The sequence below is a fragment of the Lepidochelys kempii genome, chromosome 2 (assembly GCF_965140265.1).
Source record: "Lepidochelys kempii isolate rLepKem1 chromosome 2, rLepKem1.hap2, whole genome shotgun sequence".
NCBI classification, from domain to species: Eukaryota; Metazoa; Chordata; order Testudines; family Cheloniidae; genus Lepidochelys; species Lepidochelys kempii.
In genome coordinates, this window is record NC_133257.1 from 13,778,306 (window position 1) to 13,795,308 (window position 17,003).

Sequence of the window (17,003 nt, forward strand, 5' to 3'; positions counted from 1 at the left end):
AAACTAAGAACTAGACAACAGTCAAAAGGTGAATAAACAGGCAAACTGGGGGGATGGTGGAAGGACAGGGATGGGGATTGGTCCTGCTTTGAGCAGGGGGTTGGACTAGATGACCTCCTGAGATCCCTTCCAACCCTGATATTCTATGATTCTATGACAAAGTAGCAGCAGGGACAGGTACATTAGCACCAGTTAGTAAAAAGTATTTTGAGATGTGTATTTTAGAGCTGAATGTCACAGCTTGCACGGGATCCACTCTGCAATTTTTCCTCTGGTCTGACCGATTCCCCTGGCCCTCATTTGCTTTCCATCCCACCCTGCACTTTCAGTTCACCTCTGCCCTTGTGCATTTGGAAAAGACACCTCGATTCCCAGATGCTAAAATGATGAAATAAAAAGCAAATGATATCTCAGCAACCTTGACTTTTTTTCATCACTTGAGGCATAAACTTTCTTTGTGAATCACGAATGAAACACTTGAGTCCCCTTTGTTGGAGACAAAAGAAAAAAAAAAAGCTTTTTGTTTTAAAGTCAGTTTCATGCCAGTGAAAGGTTCAGTGTGACAGCCCTGAAGACTGAAATCCTCTAGTTATCCTCACAGGAGGTACAGCACACATAGCGGAGCATTGAAAGCTTCCCCCATATCACCTCATCAATGTACCTGAAGAATGAGTTTTGGAGGAATCATTTGTGAAGGGGACACAATAGGTCAGTTTCCTTGGCTCATTTGGTCCTTGGCCTCTCACCCAAAGAAATAATGTACTCATAATAACTTACAATTAGACCCTAATCCATCAAGGTACTTAAGTATGCACATACCATTAACCTTTTAAACTCAATGGGACTTCTCTGAGCTGAAAGTTATGCACCAACTTAAACACTATGCTGAATCAGGGCCTTAATAGCTTCGGAATAGTAAAATGAGTCTATCCAGTTCTGTTTTGTAGCAAGATTTAGTAATTTCTAGTAATTCAGCATCAAGTTACTGGTTGCCTTAGTCTTTTTTTTTTTTTTTACCGTAGCAATTGAATTACATCATACTTAGCTACAATAAATTGCTGAGAGAGTTAGTAACTTCATAAAAATAATAACAATAGAAGGTGCAAGTTGTAAGCAAAACTTGGCCCATAGAAACTGAAAATAAGAAAATATCAATCAAGCAGAGTTATTATGGAATAGAGTATCCCCTTCTCTAAGGGCACAGGAGGAAAGGAAAACTCCATGAGATGAAGTTCACCGTGGGCCATAGGTTATCATCAGTATTTAAGCAGAAGTTTCCAGTGGTACAACATGGCCCTGAATTTCCAAGGAATTGTAGGCTCAGGTGCTAGAAGATTAGGTAGGCATGAAGTGGGCACAGGGTTTGGCTCCTGGGAATCTAGAAGGTCACCAAATGGGCAGAGGCAGAGAGGTGGGTGTAACGACCACTTGGAGGGCACAGATGATCAGTGGCTGCAAAACAATAGGTCATAGTAAGGCATTAGTTATTCTTCCATCAATGGGCCTGATCTGCACAGTTCCATTGACTTCAGCAGAGCTATGCTAGTTAATACCAGCTAAGGGGCCCTAAATCTTTAGCCTCTCATTTCAAATGCGTATATCAATCTGGATCCATTACATATGAGGCATCCTGCTATGAAGGAGACCCCATGGCTAACAGGCTGAATAGGAGCCCTAATGTACAACATTTGCCTGCATAAGTTAACATTATGCAGCTAATTCATAGATGCAGTAAACTATATATTATTTCATTTAACTGAAGGATCCATTTATCACATTTCCTACTGCCACCACTAAATATTCACAGCTTATAAAATGTTGTGTTATTGGGGGGGAGGTTGTTTCTTCACACTCTTATTGGAGTCATTTAGATTTCCCTTTGAAGAATGTAGCGATTTGCGAAAGTGTAAAGATGTAGTGAGATAAGGATGGGAAATGTTGCCTGAAACTAGGTGCAAATTAGCCGCCATTCTGAACCCTGATGCTTCTGGACAGTTCACAGACAGAGTGCTGATCTATATTTAGGCTGTAATGAGGGACCAACTGAAGTTCAGTGCCTCTAAGCATAAAAAGGCAGTTGTGTGAAAAGAAAGGCAAAGGTTACAAAAATCCCTAGGTGGGAATATAGAGAAAGGCACTGTTCCTTCAGAGGAATGAGAGGGCAAAAGAAGTGGGTGGGCTGAGAGCCAACCTTAACATGTAGGGATGAAAACAGTTATATAAGCACTCCATCCCCAAACGTTGCTAGCTCTTTTCAGCCACAATCACTACTATGAGCAGACCTGGCCTCAGGATCTATAAAAGGATTATGACAGGAAAGGGTTCTCCAGGCCACCACCAGCCTCCTGGTGCTGGAGATACAGTGCTCAACTGCTTGTCCTGGTCTCTGAGCATAATTTCTAATGTCTATAGGGAGGTTTGCTGGTGATGGCTGTCCAGATAACTAGGGAGCTGAGTCATCAGCCACTGGCCAATTTTATGTCTATATTCTCTTAATTTTAGCACTTCCTTAGCAACGTCAACTAATTAACTGTCACCACAGTCACCCCTGTGAGGATGACTTGTCCCAGAATGTTAGTGTCACAGCAGGAGTCACAATCCAACAGTCTCTGAAACCTGTCAACTAGACTAGGTTCTCGTCCATGCTAATGAGCTGCCCCAAGCTGTGGCCAGACTCATATGAGTGGCTTAGGACTGGAGCTGGATTAGCTTCAAGTAGGCAGGGAGGGAGAAATCTTGTGGTGTCACCTTCTTCAGACAGAGGGGCACTGCCCCTCTCAGCCACAAATTATATCAAGGCCCACCCAGAACTGAGGAACTAGTTTCCCAGGTCCCAAAGATCAGCCTGGGTGCCTGCAGGGTGGGTCATGTAGAATAATAGCTCCCAGAGAACCCAGTGAGGATCAGGACCCCTTGTGCTGGGAGCTGTGCAAACATATATTCCTGAAGAATGTATTCACTTTTTAGATGAAATCTGAGGCGATCCTTTATGCTCAGAGGTCTCCAAAATCAGGCAGCAGCTTCTCGGGTCCCAAAGGCCTCAGCATGCCAGGCCAAAGTGGTGCTTTGAGTGAGGGGCTCCTTTAATGATCAAAGGCTCAAATCATACAAGTGCCTTCTGACCGCTGCATGAAAATCCAGCCGTTTTGAGGTTTCTGTTAGGAATTGTGTTTGCTAACATTTACTTCCCTATAGGGATAAATCTCTCTCTGAGAAATGCTGAGCACCCACAACTCCCACTGAACTCAACTCACCCTGCCCCTTAGCCAGCAACCCATGCCCCCTCTTATGGCTATGGTACACTAGCCAGCCACTTTCCAGGGATGTTTGTTGAGCTCTGGGTAGGAATCCTGACCTCCCATTGTGTAGCTGATGGGTAGGTTTCCCTATCCCTTCTCCCACTGTCATGTGACTTGGCAGCACAGAACAAGATTAATCCCTTCTTCATATCTCTCCTTAAATTCCTCTCTGCCATCTATAAAACTCTCACTTATGCATAGGTGGCTGGTGTGCTGTGACTGATGCTTATTACACTGATCATTAAGGCTAAGATTTTGTCATGTTTATTTTTAGTAAAAGTCATGGACAAGTCACAGGCAATAAAGAAAAATTCTTGGAAGCTGTGACCTGTCTGTGACTTTTGCTGCTGTGGGTCCATGGGTTCCCCTGCAACCATGGTGACTAGGAGCAGTGGAGTCCATTCCCCTTCTGCCTGCAGCAGCTGGAAGGTGTAGGGGAGCCCCCCTCCAGCCACAACAGCTGGAACCTGCAGTGTGACCATATTTTCCAAAGAGATAATGGGACACACCCAGCCGCTTGCTCGAGATGTCCCCCTATGCCCACACGAGGCTGTCGCCCATCACTAGAACCCTGAGGAGGCCCCCCACAGAAGACTGTCACCTGTCACTGGAACCTTGCAGGGGGACCCTGGTCACTGCTGTCGCCTGTCGCTGGAACCCTGCCAGGGCCCCTCTGGCTGCTAGCTCCAGAGTCCCACAGCCCCTGGGGCTGAAGCAGAGAATGTCATGGAGGTCTCTGGAAGTCAGGTAACTTCCATGACCTCTGTGACATAAACATAGCCTTACTGATCATCACTGTCTCCCCATTCCCTTGAGCTCCCACCGTCTGTTTGGCACACCCACCTGTTGTCTTTTGTCTTATATGGAGATTGCAAAATCTATAAGGTAGGGTCTGTGACTTTAATATGTAATATGGTCGTACAGCACCTAGCGCCATGGGCCTTGACCCCTGACTGGGAGTTCTTGGTGCTACTGCAGTGCCAATATGATATTAATCGTAAGTAATAATAAATAATCTCAGCATTTTTAAGCAATATGAAAAACAACTGTTAGCAATGGTTAATGTTCTCTGAGAGGGATCAGGCTGTCCCTAAACCTGATAGAACTGATGGCTTGTGAGAGAACTAATCCCTTTCTGTAGCCTTGATAAAGAAAAAAGTATCCCAGCTGGAAATAAAATATGAAAAGGAGTGGTTTGAGTGGCTGCATTGGCACGTTATCGCAGCTGGAAGCGCAGGTTTTGCTTTCCTTTCTGCCCAACAATATGAGAATGTTGGACACATTCAGTGTGTAATATCCCTTTCCCCTGCGACTCTTTAATAACTCTTGCTATATAGCTTTCTCTCTGGATAGAATGAGTAATTCCACTGTCCATCAAACGAGGATGTAGCTGCATGTAGAGAAAATAAAAGTGTTGGTGTTACAGATATATCCTTGGTCGTACTTACTCCCTACAACGTCAGTTCTCCCTTCCCACATTCCCCAGCAAGAGGTGTTAATAGCAAGCTATTTAATTAAACACTAAACAGAAATTAGATATCTAATTCCCTAAGACTTTCTGGTGCTACTGTATTTATCGTACGTGCCAGACCTCATCATTCGGTGCTATCGTAGTTGCCAGACTTTCAATATCTTCTCACTATATTCTACTGATATAATTGTCAAACTGCATCAATCTCTGCAATGGTTAGTTGCTTCTTAATAACCAGAGCTATGCAAATACATAGAAAATGCACTGGAGTAAAGAATAGGAACCCAAACAAAGACTATTATGAGTCGGGTTACTCATTGTAGTAAGAGACCTAGAGATGGTAATGGGCAGCAGATTAGACACGAGCATACAATTGGATAGAACAAAGAAGGCAATGAAATTATGGGCTGTAGACTTATCGACATGGAACAGGAAGTTGACAGTCAATCTAAGCATCAATAGTCAAAAGATAGCTAGAATCCTGTGCTCATTGGTAGGCACCTTGGTACCAGAAAATTGTCAACATAGTAGAATTTGAAGAAAAACAGCAAATGATTAAGGATCTGGAGGGACTGGTTTATAAAGGAAGATATATGGAACTAACTATATAGTTTGGCTAAATGATACTTGAGACTTATACAGCACTGTCCACCCAGAGATCTCAGAGAAGTGTACAAGGATGGTAAAGGATCCCCTTTCCCACTTTACAGATAATGAAACTGAGGCATGGAGAGGTTGTGTGACATGCCCACACTCACACAGCAAGGCAGAGCCAGTCATACAAGGGTCCAGGCTCCCAATCCCAAAGTCCTTTCTACCACATTACACTGCTTCGTTGCCTGATAAACATCTCAGAAGGTTAGAAGGTTCTGACCACCATCGAAAAACAAACAAACAAAAAAAAATAGCATTAAGGGCAAAATAGTATGAAGCTGAGGTGAGAAGTTAGGCTCAACAGCAAGAAAAAATCTACCCAAACTGATGATTGTCTGGTTTCAGAGTAGCAGCCAAGTTAGTCTGTATCCACAAAAAGAAAAGGAGTACTTGTGGCATCTTAGAGACTAACAAATTTATTTGAGCATAAGCTTTCATGGGCTACAGCCCACTTCATCAGATGCATAGAATGGAACATATAGTAAGTATGTATACATATACATACAGAGAATCACGAAAAGGTGGGAGTTGCATACAAACTTTAAGAGGCTAAATTAATTAAGATGAGCTATTATAAGGAGGAGAAAAAAACTTTTGTAGTGATTATCAAGATGGCCCATTTAGACAGTTGACAAGAAGGTGTGAGGATATTTAATATGGGGAAATAGATTCAATATGTGTAATGACCCAGCCACTCCACTTACTATATGTTCCATTCTATGCATCCGAAGAAGTGGGCTGTAGCCCACGAAAACTTATGCTCAAATAAATGTGTTAGTCTCTTAGGTGCCACAAGTACTTCTGTTCTTTTTGATGATTATCTATGATGGAAAGCACCTCATTTAGGTCTCTTAAACCCCAATTGATCAAAATATTGTATGTAATGTAGGGAACAACCCTGCACTGGCAATTAGATAACAATGGCTTTTTTCTTGTTCTGCTTTCTATGATTCCACCTTGCGTCAGGTTTATTCCCATCTTTCTCTCTGCTGGGAGGTGCAAGATCTTTGCACTTACACTTAAAATGCCGCTTTCAGCATCATCTCTCTTCAGGGCAATCAAATGTCTAGCTGAAAAAGTGTATTGTTAATAAATAAACATTGATTTTGTTAAGGCTTACTTGGTCCTGGAGCCAGGATAAAAGCAGCTGGCTTTTTTGTACATATTGTGAGGAAAATAATAAAGCCAAAACTCTCTTCTATTCTAGTCTATTCCGTGTAGGTTTTTATACTGCACTCCTCACTGTAATATCTGTGCCTCTTCCAACTGTGCATTAAGCAACATAACTACCCATCTGTCATGTGTGATTTGCTCTCTCATCCTCTGCTCGGAGGGAGAAGCATGTGAAGTGGAATGTCTTGGTTTGGTCGGGATTTTGGGGGAAGAGGAAATGGGAGTTATGTTAAATATACCAGTTGCTATGGGTTTATATTAGAGAAGGCAGGTCAACGCAATGTGCCTTGTGTTTGGAGAGGAAAGTAGTGAGGTTTGTGATAGTCCTGAGTTCCTGGGGGAGTTCTTCTTCATTCTTGGAGAAGGTTCTGCCTCCCACACTTTACGAGCTTTATGAAACTTTTAGAGCATGTCTCTGCCACCTTTATTCACAAATGACTTGATCTAATGCCCAATGAAGTCAACAGGAGTCTTTCCATTGATTTCACTGAGTAATGGATCAGGACTGCAGAGCTGTACCTTACTATGCAATCAGTCCTATTGATTCCAGGCACTCTCTCCTGCTTGTGGCCATTTTTAAAAGGCCAGTGTGACATGTTCATCTGGAGGATTACTATCCATTGTCAGACTCAGACAGAGCATCAGCAGGTGTAAATCCCAATGGAAGTTGCATCTGCCTTGACCAGGACTGAATTTGTCCCCCACAATTCCTGAAATATCTAAAATAAAAATAAAATGCTCCCCCAGCATCGTTCCTCACCCTCGCTGCTTGCATCTCTTCCCTCCATCCCTTCACAGGCTTGCTGCTCTCTAGACCCAGTGTGTAGTTTGTTTATATTAAACTGCAGTTCCTTAGCAGAGCTTGCTCTCACTTTCTGCCTGTAAAGCACCACATACAACTATGGGCCCAAGCCTGCATACTCTGTGCAACTACATTGACTTCGGTGGGAGCTTCAGGTGCATAGGGAACCCAGTGTTGGTCATTGGCACGACGCACACTGGGCAAAGAACCCAACTGTTGCTTGCTCGGGCACTCCTGGTGCCGGCAACACCAGGACATACTGTTGTCTAAATAGGAACTTTCTCTATGGGGAGACAAAATGCACCCGGGTAAGGGTTTTTTTGCAAACTCAAAACAAGGCCTTTTGTTTTGTTTCATTTTTTAAAGCAGTGTGGCCAATGGGTAGGACTGTCAAAAGTGGGCCATTTTGAAATTTTACACTAAACAGTTTGCATTTGTTTCTCTTTGAGATCTTGCATATTCTTAAACCAAAAACTCAAGCTGAAACTCATCTGGGCTGGGAGGGGGTTCAAACTTTGCACGGCGCTGAGGAAACTGTTTACAGTCCTGAGAAAGCTGAAACTGCCAAGTGTCATGAGGCTCCAGAAAAATAAACACCCTCCCACAGCCCCTCAGTGGATTAGCAGTTCGCTAAGTAAAGTAAAGCATACTTATGCCTTGAAACCAAATGCACCACAGCTGGCCCTTTGCCCTTCCGAAATATTTTGCAATTCCTAGAGGATCCCAATCAGAAAAGCAGTGAGTGAAATTGTGAATTCCCCCTGGAGCAGCAGAGGTGCTACATATTACTAAAAATTTATGAAAAACCTCCTTTAAGCATCTGAGGCATTGGGAGCACTTCATCCAGGGCCCTGCTGCCAATATCTTTGAATGTATTTCCCCCTCCTTTATTAACTTTTATCAATGTTTTAAATATGACACAGTTAATAAGTGAAACTATAAATAAGCCTTTTTTTTTTCTTCCTGGGTGCAAATACAGTATATTAGGTTTGAAGCCATCACTTCTGTTTTGCATAATTGACATCATTATCTGCCAGGTTGCTCAGCTCAGGCTGGCAGTCATTATGAGATCATCAGAAAAAGGGTTGTAATAAGTTCAGAAGGCCAGTCGGCTGTATTCTAATCACTGGAGAGGAGAGTGCTGATGGGGGCCTCAGGGAGAAAGTATTGAAGCAACTAGAGGATTTTTAATGACCAAATCAAGTTAGGAAAATCACCACCTGTGCCTCACCGAACAGGATAATTTCGGCTTGGAGTGAGGGCGCGCATAGAATGGATATATAATCACTTCCCTCCCCCACCTTCCGTCCTTACAGCTGATTGTGCAGCCGGTGAGCAGAGCATCAAAAATATCCAAGTAGGGAAAGGAGTGGCACAGGAAAATGAAAATAAAATACAGTTTTCAATAAGAAATGATTTGGAGAGGGGACCAGAGGCATTGCAAACTCATTTAAGTGTCAAGCTGCTCAGAAGCCAGGCAGGATAGTCTTGTGGTTAAACTGCTGGCGATCTAGGGTCAATTCTTAGCTCTGACACAGAATCCCTGTGTGAACATGGGGAGGTCACTTTAACTCTGTATGCCTCAGTTCTTCATCTATAAAGGACATGGTTTCTCCCTCCTTTGTCTCTCTTTTCTATTAAGCTGGGGCTAGAATTACCACCTTTCTTCACTCTTTGTCTGCTTTGTCTGTTTGACTACATTCACCAGGGCAGGGACTGTCTCTTGCTGTGTGTTTGTACAGCACCTAGTACAGCGGTGCCGCACTAGCAATTGAGGCCTCCAGGTGCCTCTGTAATACACCCAATGAGAATGAGGCTAACCTCAGGGGCTGCTTTGTTGTTAGCCATAACGTTGTCAAAATTTAAACAAAACAACAGAGATAAGAAGAAAAAAACTCACACATCTAATGGAAAGACAATTCATTTGAAAACCTGTCTTTCTACTGAGTTCACCGGATGTCCTATTTCAGCAAGTCCTATTACCAGGAGTCCACTTACTCTGCAGCCAACAGAAATATAAAGAGAGAGTGGGGAAAATTTAGAGAGAGAAATGGATAATGCTCGATGTTAGGGGGCTTATTCCTTCACCCACTTACTTCCCTGGTCCTTCTCGCATGAACAGAGAGCAACAATACCCGAAGTCCAAAGGTGCAAACAATTCAATGTTTATTGGGGTGAACTTCCAGCAAGCATGATTCCAGTTTCCTTCCTTAGTGTCCCCCTTCCCAGCTCTGACACCACAGAGCCTTACACCTGTGTCCCTGTTCCCATTCCTGCCTTTAGCCAAACATTATTCCAACTTCCTTACTCCCATTCCCTGTTCCCATCTCCCCCTTTAGCAAAACATGATTCCAATTTTCTTACCCCCATTCCCTGTTCCCATCTCCCCCTTTAGCAAAACATGATTCCAATTTTCTTACCCCCATTCCCTGTTCCCATCTCCCACCCCCACCCCCACTCCCCCCCACACTCACTCACTTCCTCATTGACTACAGATTATATACTAAAACTTGAGTTCTGCTTAGCTATACCTTAACCAATCATTTTCCTGAAATTTAACTAACCAATCCTAACATATTGTAACATGATTATGTAACCAATTATATTCCACCACCTTAATTAGTTTACGCCCAGCAAATTATAATTATACAGCAGACAGGAGCAATCACAGAACCAGACAGAGATTATACAGACAAACAATAGCAAAGCGGGAACTATAATGACAAAACAATACAGAAGTGAGGATTTCACATCTCAGCTATTGATAAGTGAGTTCTTGCCAGACAGGATGCTATCAAACTAAGTTTCCTTTTACATTTTCTAGGCACTTCCCTTTCTCTGGAGGTGATAGGAATACAATCCTGTCCTGATAGTGCCTAACAGCCCAGTAGCACCTTATTTCAATGTGACTAGTTTGGAATGTGAGGATGTGACCGGTCGCTTCCCAGCTTATGGCTGCCTCTGCTGCTTAGCCAAAGGCCTTAGCCTAAGAACAGGGTCTCAAACTGTCACAGTAAGAGAAGGCCCTTACACCAGCAGACAGTGGTTTTGATTCTTTCTTTTATACCTCTACAACTAGCCAAGTGATAAGAATACACCTAAATTCTTAGAGTATAGGCCTTTACAGACAGACCTGAATATCTACATCCTAACACTCAGGAACAAATGCAATGCTCAGTAGTGCCATATAACACATCTTCAATAACCTAAAACATGCAGTTCCAGTAACCTCCCTAACCCAGGCATCGCTATGGAGACTGGTGCTAAAAGACAGTATCAGGTAAAGATTTTTTTTCCAGTGGAAACCTTTGACTTTAACTACTGTAGAGTTCAACAAAGGAGGTGATTTAAAACAGAAGACAGATGGTGACACCTCTCCTTCAACTCTCCAATATTTGAAGGCTCCTGATTTATTTTGTTCAAAACTAGGTTATAGGCTGGCCGAGAGCAGGCTATCTTGTGTAAAATCAATACATAAAGATAGGCAGCACCTACCAGATTTCATGGAGGTGGGATTTTGTTTCCACGAAAATAATATATGGATCTGAAGAATCCCCAACACAGGGTAGCCCTATGTGGAGCACCATACAGTGGCTGCAGCAGGACAGGCATGTCTACTTCAGTTTCCCTCCTTTAGAGTCCCCACCAACTCCACACATGCTTTCTTGCTTCAGTGAGACCCCCCCATGGGGCCAGTTTGTTACAAAAACATTGTTGGAATAGTCCAACACTAAAGTCCCCAAACCTAATGCATTTATCACCCCAGTGCCTGTTCTCCTTAAAGTCACAAGACATCGAGTCCCTTGATGCCCCTCATAACACGCTCTGCCATCTTCCACCCCACCTGCCCTCTTCATCAGTCCTCTCCTGTCCTTCTGCCAGGACAGCCCACCCAGCCCTTCCAGCTGGAGTGCAACTCCGCTCTTCCCAGTGGGACCCGCCCCCACCCAAGATTTTCCGCTGGGTGTTCCTCCTTACAAGAAGATCATCCCTCACTTCCTCAGCACTCTCCGGCCCTCTGGTTCTAGCTGTCCATCATGGAGATGTCAATGGGTAAGCCATCTCCAGCCTCCTGCCCCTGGCTCTCTGACTTTGGAAGGTCAGCTGGGAAACCCCTCTTGCTGTTCTCCTGCCTTCAGCCTTCCCCCAGGAACCACCTACAACTTCTTTCAGGGACCTCCTACAGTATCCTGGTCTCTGGCAGTTATTACCTGCCCATCTCTCATTCCCAGGCAGCTCTCACCTGCCCCTTTCCTGACAGAGACTCCATAGTCACCAGCCTCTCCTCATTTATATGGGCCAGATGCCTTCTTTTAATCTCAATTAGGCAGTGGCTGATGAGTTACAGGTGCACTGGCCCTTGCTTAAAAGGCCAGTGTCACCTGTGACACCCCCCACCTCATCCCCCCCCCCCCATAACCAAAGGAATCAAAAGATTCTTGAGCTGAATTGCATGGTGAGGAGTGGAGACAGGTTCGCCACTATGAAATTGGGGTAGAACTCTGTTTTCTGTAGGTGAAGTAACATTCTGCCTCCAGGAACTGTAGAACAATTTGGCTATAACTGGAATCACTGAAAGACAGAATTTGTTTGTCCTAGTTTTGGGGAGGCTGATGCAGTTATTTTTGTTGACTGTATATTTTTTTAAATATATGGCAAAATTGCTTACAGCCTTGGCTAGCTGTTTTTTTTTTTTTTTGTATATATGATGATTCCTCCATCATCTTAGCCTGGATTGAACCAAGGCTCTCCAGTACCAAGTGTCTTATTCTCCGTATTAATACAAGGAAGCCTCGTGAGAAACAAATATGTCCCCTTATTTATAATTGCACATTATGTGACAACAGACAAAGCCTATTCCTAGCTGCAGCAGGCAGCTCACTGTTCTGATCAGCATTCAGAACCCTGCATTGCCATGTGACGAGTGACCCTTTGAACTCCCATGTCACACCCTTACCTAAGAACATCTGCTGCTCCACACACCTGGAGCCTAATCCAAAGTTCATTGCTGTCTGTGGAAAGATTAAAATTAATGGGTGTTAGGTGTCTACAGTCCTTTGAACAATTTGGCCCTAACTCTCTTACAACCGTCTGCAATAGGCTCTTCTCCTCCTACAGCTAGAAGAGAGGACATATAGCACATGCCAGAGCAGTGACTTATGCATCTTAATTAATTAATTAATTATCAATAAATAAAAAAAGACAGTCCAGCATGGCACTGAAGTGCCTGCCTTGTTATGACAAAAGACTTTGCACATGGGTGCCTCTCTATGAAGAAAATATTGCCAAGCAAATGGCAAGATGCAGCATCATGCTTTTTTTTTATTTCCTTTCCAGCTCTCTGTTTGTAGCTCAGGCCCCAACTTCCAGTCAGCTTGGCCTTGAAGTTTATGCTGGCCTTTCTGCCCAAGCAGCTTCCTGTGTTCCTGCAAACCATGTCTGTTCATGCTGGCAATGTTTGCTCACCACTAAAAACATGTGGAGACCCTCCGATGAGAGCAGTTACTCAAGTGTAAATTTCTAATGGTATGGGGCCTAATTCTGTTACCTTGCCTCATGCTGAGGAATACCTCACTTTCAAAGCAACCCCTCTGCAATTGGTGGACTTGATGCAATTGGTGGACCTGATTCTGCCAGCCTTACATTCATTGAGCCATAGATTCTAAAGCCAGAAGGGACCACTGTGATCACCTAGTCTAACTTCCTGTATAAAAGGACTTCCCCAAAATAGTTTCTGTTTGAACTAGAGCAGATCCTTTAGAACAAAGGTCCCCAACCCTAGGGTGACATGGAGGAACATTCAGGGGGGCACAGTTGCGGCCTGGGCCAGCCCCCAGGGGTGAGGAGCAAGGGAGTGAGTGCCACCCAGCTCTGCTCTTGGCCTGGGCCCTGGCTGCCAGCCCCATACCCAGGGATCTGGCTGTTGGCCCTCTGCCTGGGCTTTGCTTCCAGACATGGCTGCCAGGACCGTGCTCGGCAATCTGGCTACCGGCCCCACGCCTTGGGATCTGCTCCCAGCCACAGCTGCCAGCCCTGCTCGTGGGGCTCCAGCTTCTGGACGAGGTCCTGGCTGAGGCTCTGTTCCTGGCCCCACCCCCAGCTGTGGCCCCAGCCTTAGCCCCCTTACCCGGTCCATGCCCCGCTTCCAAGAGTTGTGGCCCCATGCCTAGTCCCGCTCTAGCTCCGGGGAGTTGAGGGCATGGACACGGGTAACGGGAGACATGAGGAAAAAAGTTTGGGGACTACTTTTTTAGAACAACATCCAATCTTGCTTTTAAATTTGCCAGTGATGGAGAATCCACCACAACCCTTGGTAAATTGTTCTAATGGATTATTACCTCACAACATTGTGTAGTACCTTTTGCTGCAAATAGACTCATTCAACAAGATTCTGTCACCCTTACTCACATTAATAAGGACCTTACTAAGTACATAGGTTTGTTGATTTCAATCAGGCTAACCATTCAAAAGATACCACTCAGTGTCAGTAAGAGTAACAGAATATGGCCCATAGTTATTATTGATATACATTGTAACAACAGCGACATTTTCCTTTTTTATTTTAAATGCACTGTTTCTTTATTAAAAGTAAATAGATTTTCTGATATTTGCTTTGAAAATACAGCATTTCTTTCAACAAGGGCTGTGGTTTCCAGCAATGGTCTGGGGAGCCTAGCATGTACTGTTACTGATGAGCTTCCTTACCTAGCCTTTGAACTGCACAGAGAGGAGCATTAATCTGATAACTGCAATTTGCATAATTATGATTCTCTTCTTTAAAGAATCAGTTTATTGCAGAAGAGGACAAATAAGTTCACACTTCTGTTGACAAGTATGGACTTGTTATGTGGTTCTTCATGGTATGGTTATATTATTCATCTAATTAAGTCTGCTTTCACATTTACCTTTGCAGAGAGCAGTATAAACACAACAGGAGAACAATGAAAACATATCTGTCATCATTTGTAAGTTACCTCCTTCAAATGTCTTGCTTTCCCCCTTTTAATGGCACAGTGCATCCATTTTATTTTTACTGTTACAGACAAATGCACATGGTTAGATATTTCCTCTGGATTTAAAATCACTTGGTCCAGAGATGTAAAGAGGCTGGTGTCATTTATCAATAGAAACTTTGCAAAAGTTTTTATTCCTCAACTGCAGAAGCCATTTTGGATCAATTTATGCCCAGTGTATCCATCCCATATTGATTTCCTTCTGAGCAGATGGTCCTTGTTTCCAAAGGGAGGTCAATGTAGCAGAATTTTAAAGCCAGCTTAATGGTTGATTGATGTTTAAAAGTAAAAACAAAAACAACAACAACAACAAAAAACCCCACACCCAAGAACCATATTATATCTTCAGTAAAAGCAACCCACTTTTTGCTTCTTTTATCTACTAAAGATATTGTCTTCCAAATTCTCTTCTTTATGTAAAAAAGGCCCTTTTTGCAGCAATTCCTGATTGTGCACAGTTGGTAAAAGGGTTATCTTTCAAATGCAATTTACTTTTCTGTAGCCTTCATCATGCAGATGATAAGAATGAAAGCTCGAGGAACCACTTATGAGGCACAGGGTTGGGAGTGAGGTAAATGAATTTTATCTTTAGCAGACAGAACAATAGGGAGTCGACCATAGACATCAGGATACTGCCATTCTGGATCAGATCAGTATGGAGCAATGGGTTGCTCTAGACTAGCAACCTGTCCCCAACAGCAGCTAGAGTGGATTTTTTGGTTTGTGGGCAATTCTGAAAAACCAGGGGAAGCATTATTTTGGGTCAAACAGAAAACTGTTTTTGAAACCTGGTGAATCAAAAAGTTGTTTTGGGTTGAAAGAAATATTTTGTTCATCCTGAAATGAAACAGTTTGTTTTTTTTATTTCAACCTTTTAAATTTTTTTTTAAACCAAAACTATTCACAATGTGATTTAGTGTTGCCAAATTTTCATTCTTCACCAACAAAAAGTTTTATGCAACAAATTTCACCTAGCTGTAGTGGGTAGTACCAGCTCCTTCAGAGGCAGAAATCCTCCAGTCGGCAGTTATGGGGTACATCACAGAATGCTCCCTTCTAAGCTCCAGTAGCTAGAGGTCAGTTTATGCCCCAAAGCTTGAGGATTTATATCCCAAAGTTCTTTTTTTTTTTGCTCTTATAATTCTACATATTCTTGTTATCCATATCAATATCCAGTCCTTTTTCAATCCAGCAAAGCTCCTGGCATCCATCACATCTTGTGGCAATGAGTTCCGTAGGGCTATTTATGTATTTTGTGGAAAAATATTTCCACTCTCTGATTTCACTTGACGTGCATTTGTATCTGGTATCATACTCCCATCCCAGCACAATGGAGGCCCTACCACTATCAGAATGAAATAAATTGGCCTTCACTTCATTTCCACTCCCCAGTCGCAGCCATTGCTATTTTAACTTTTCCCAATGATAGATCCTTGTGGAGCAGCTGCTGTATTGTAAGTGAATGTCTCAGTGGACCCAAAAGCAGCAGCAGAACTTCATTGACCTGCCTGCTGGTCACTAGGCAGCACAGCGGGACACTTTCAAATGTGAATTAATGACCTCATATAGATCCAAGAGGAGTTATGGCACCCATCTTCAATTGTTGGCCTTGAACCGCTACTCTCCCTGATTTTTTTCTTAGCAGCGGAGTGGGCTCGTGAATCAGTGTTGCCCGATGTTGCTGAGAATTTTACTAGAACTCTGCATATTGTTCTTTCAGGAACAAAGGAATTACCATATCTGACCAAATCAATTGTCTCTCCAGTTTGGTGCCCTACGTTCAGCAGCAGCAGCCTACATGAACAACTTCAGAGGAAGGTAAAATCGGACGTGAATGCATTTTAACAGCTATCCAGAACTATATTACGAGGAATTGCAATTGACTATCAGGTTATTCCTTAAAGCACAAAAACTGATCGACTCTATAGTATTTATCCTAACTTGAATAATTGTATATGCTATCCCAATTTCTACAGTAGGTACCTAATCCTATCTTTGAGTTCTCTTATGCTTGAATTTACTAATGAGCAATCTCCTGTGTGGCAGATTTATGCCTTGTGCCTAATTCGCTTTTCAGTTTTTTCATGGTGTATGTCTCTATTCTGCCTCATGTTTCAGAAAACTAGAAATGAAGTGGAAGAAAGAACAAGTAATCTTCAGCTTTCCTCCCCATAGACCAGACCAGAGGCACTGTTTTTATCGAGTCAGTCCTCAGAAAGGATTATCTCTCTCCCATGAACTCTGAGTCTTTAAAATACTTGGAAATCATAATAATTAAATGCATGATGTGTTTAATGCAATAGTCTGCAATTTGACACTCCAGTTTTCCTAAGGAGCATTCAGGTTCCAGATGGAATCACTAAAGAACAAATTATTCTATTTATCTTCTAAACAGGTATAGCATGGGCAGGAGAAGTGCAAGTTTCTTAGGGCTCGATTCACAAAGGGACTTAGATGTCTAACTGCCATTTGAGGCACTTAAACCCCAGAATCAGGCCCCTCTGAGATTCACAAAATCCCCACTCATCTGCCACCAAACCCTGTAGGTACCTAAACTCACTTGACCCTAATTTTTTTGCTGTAAACGTTCC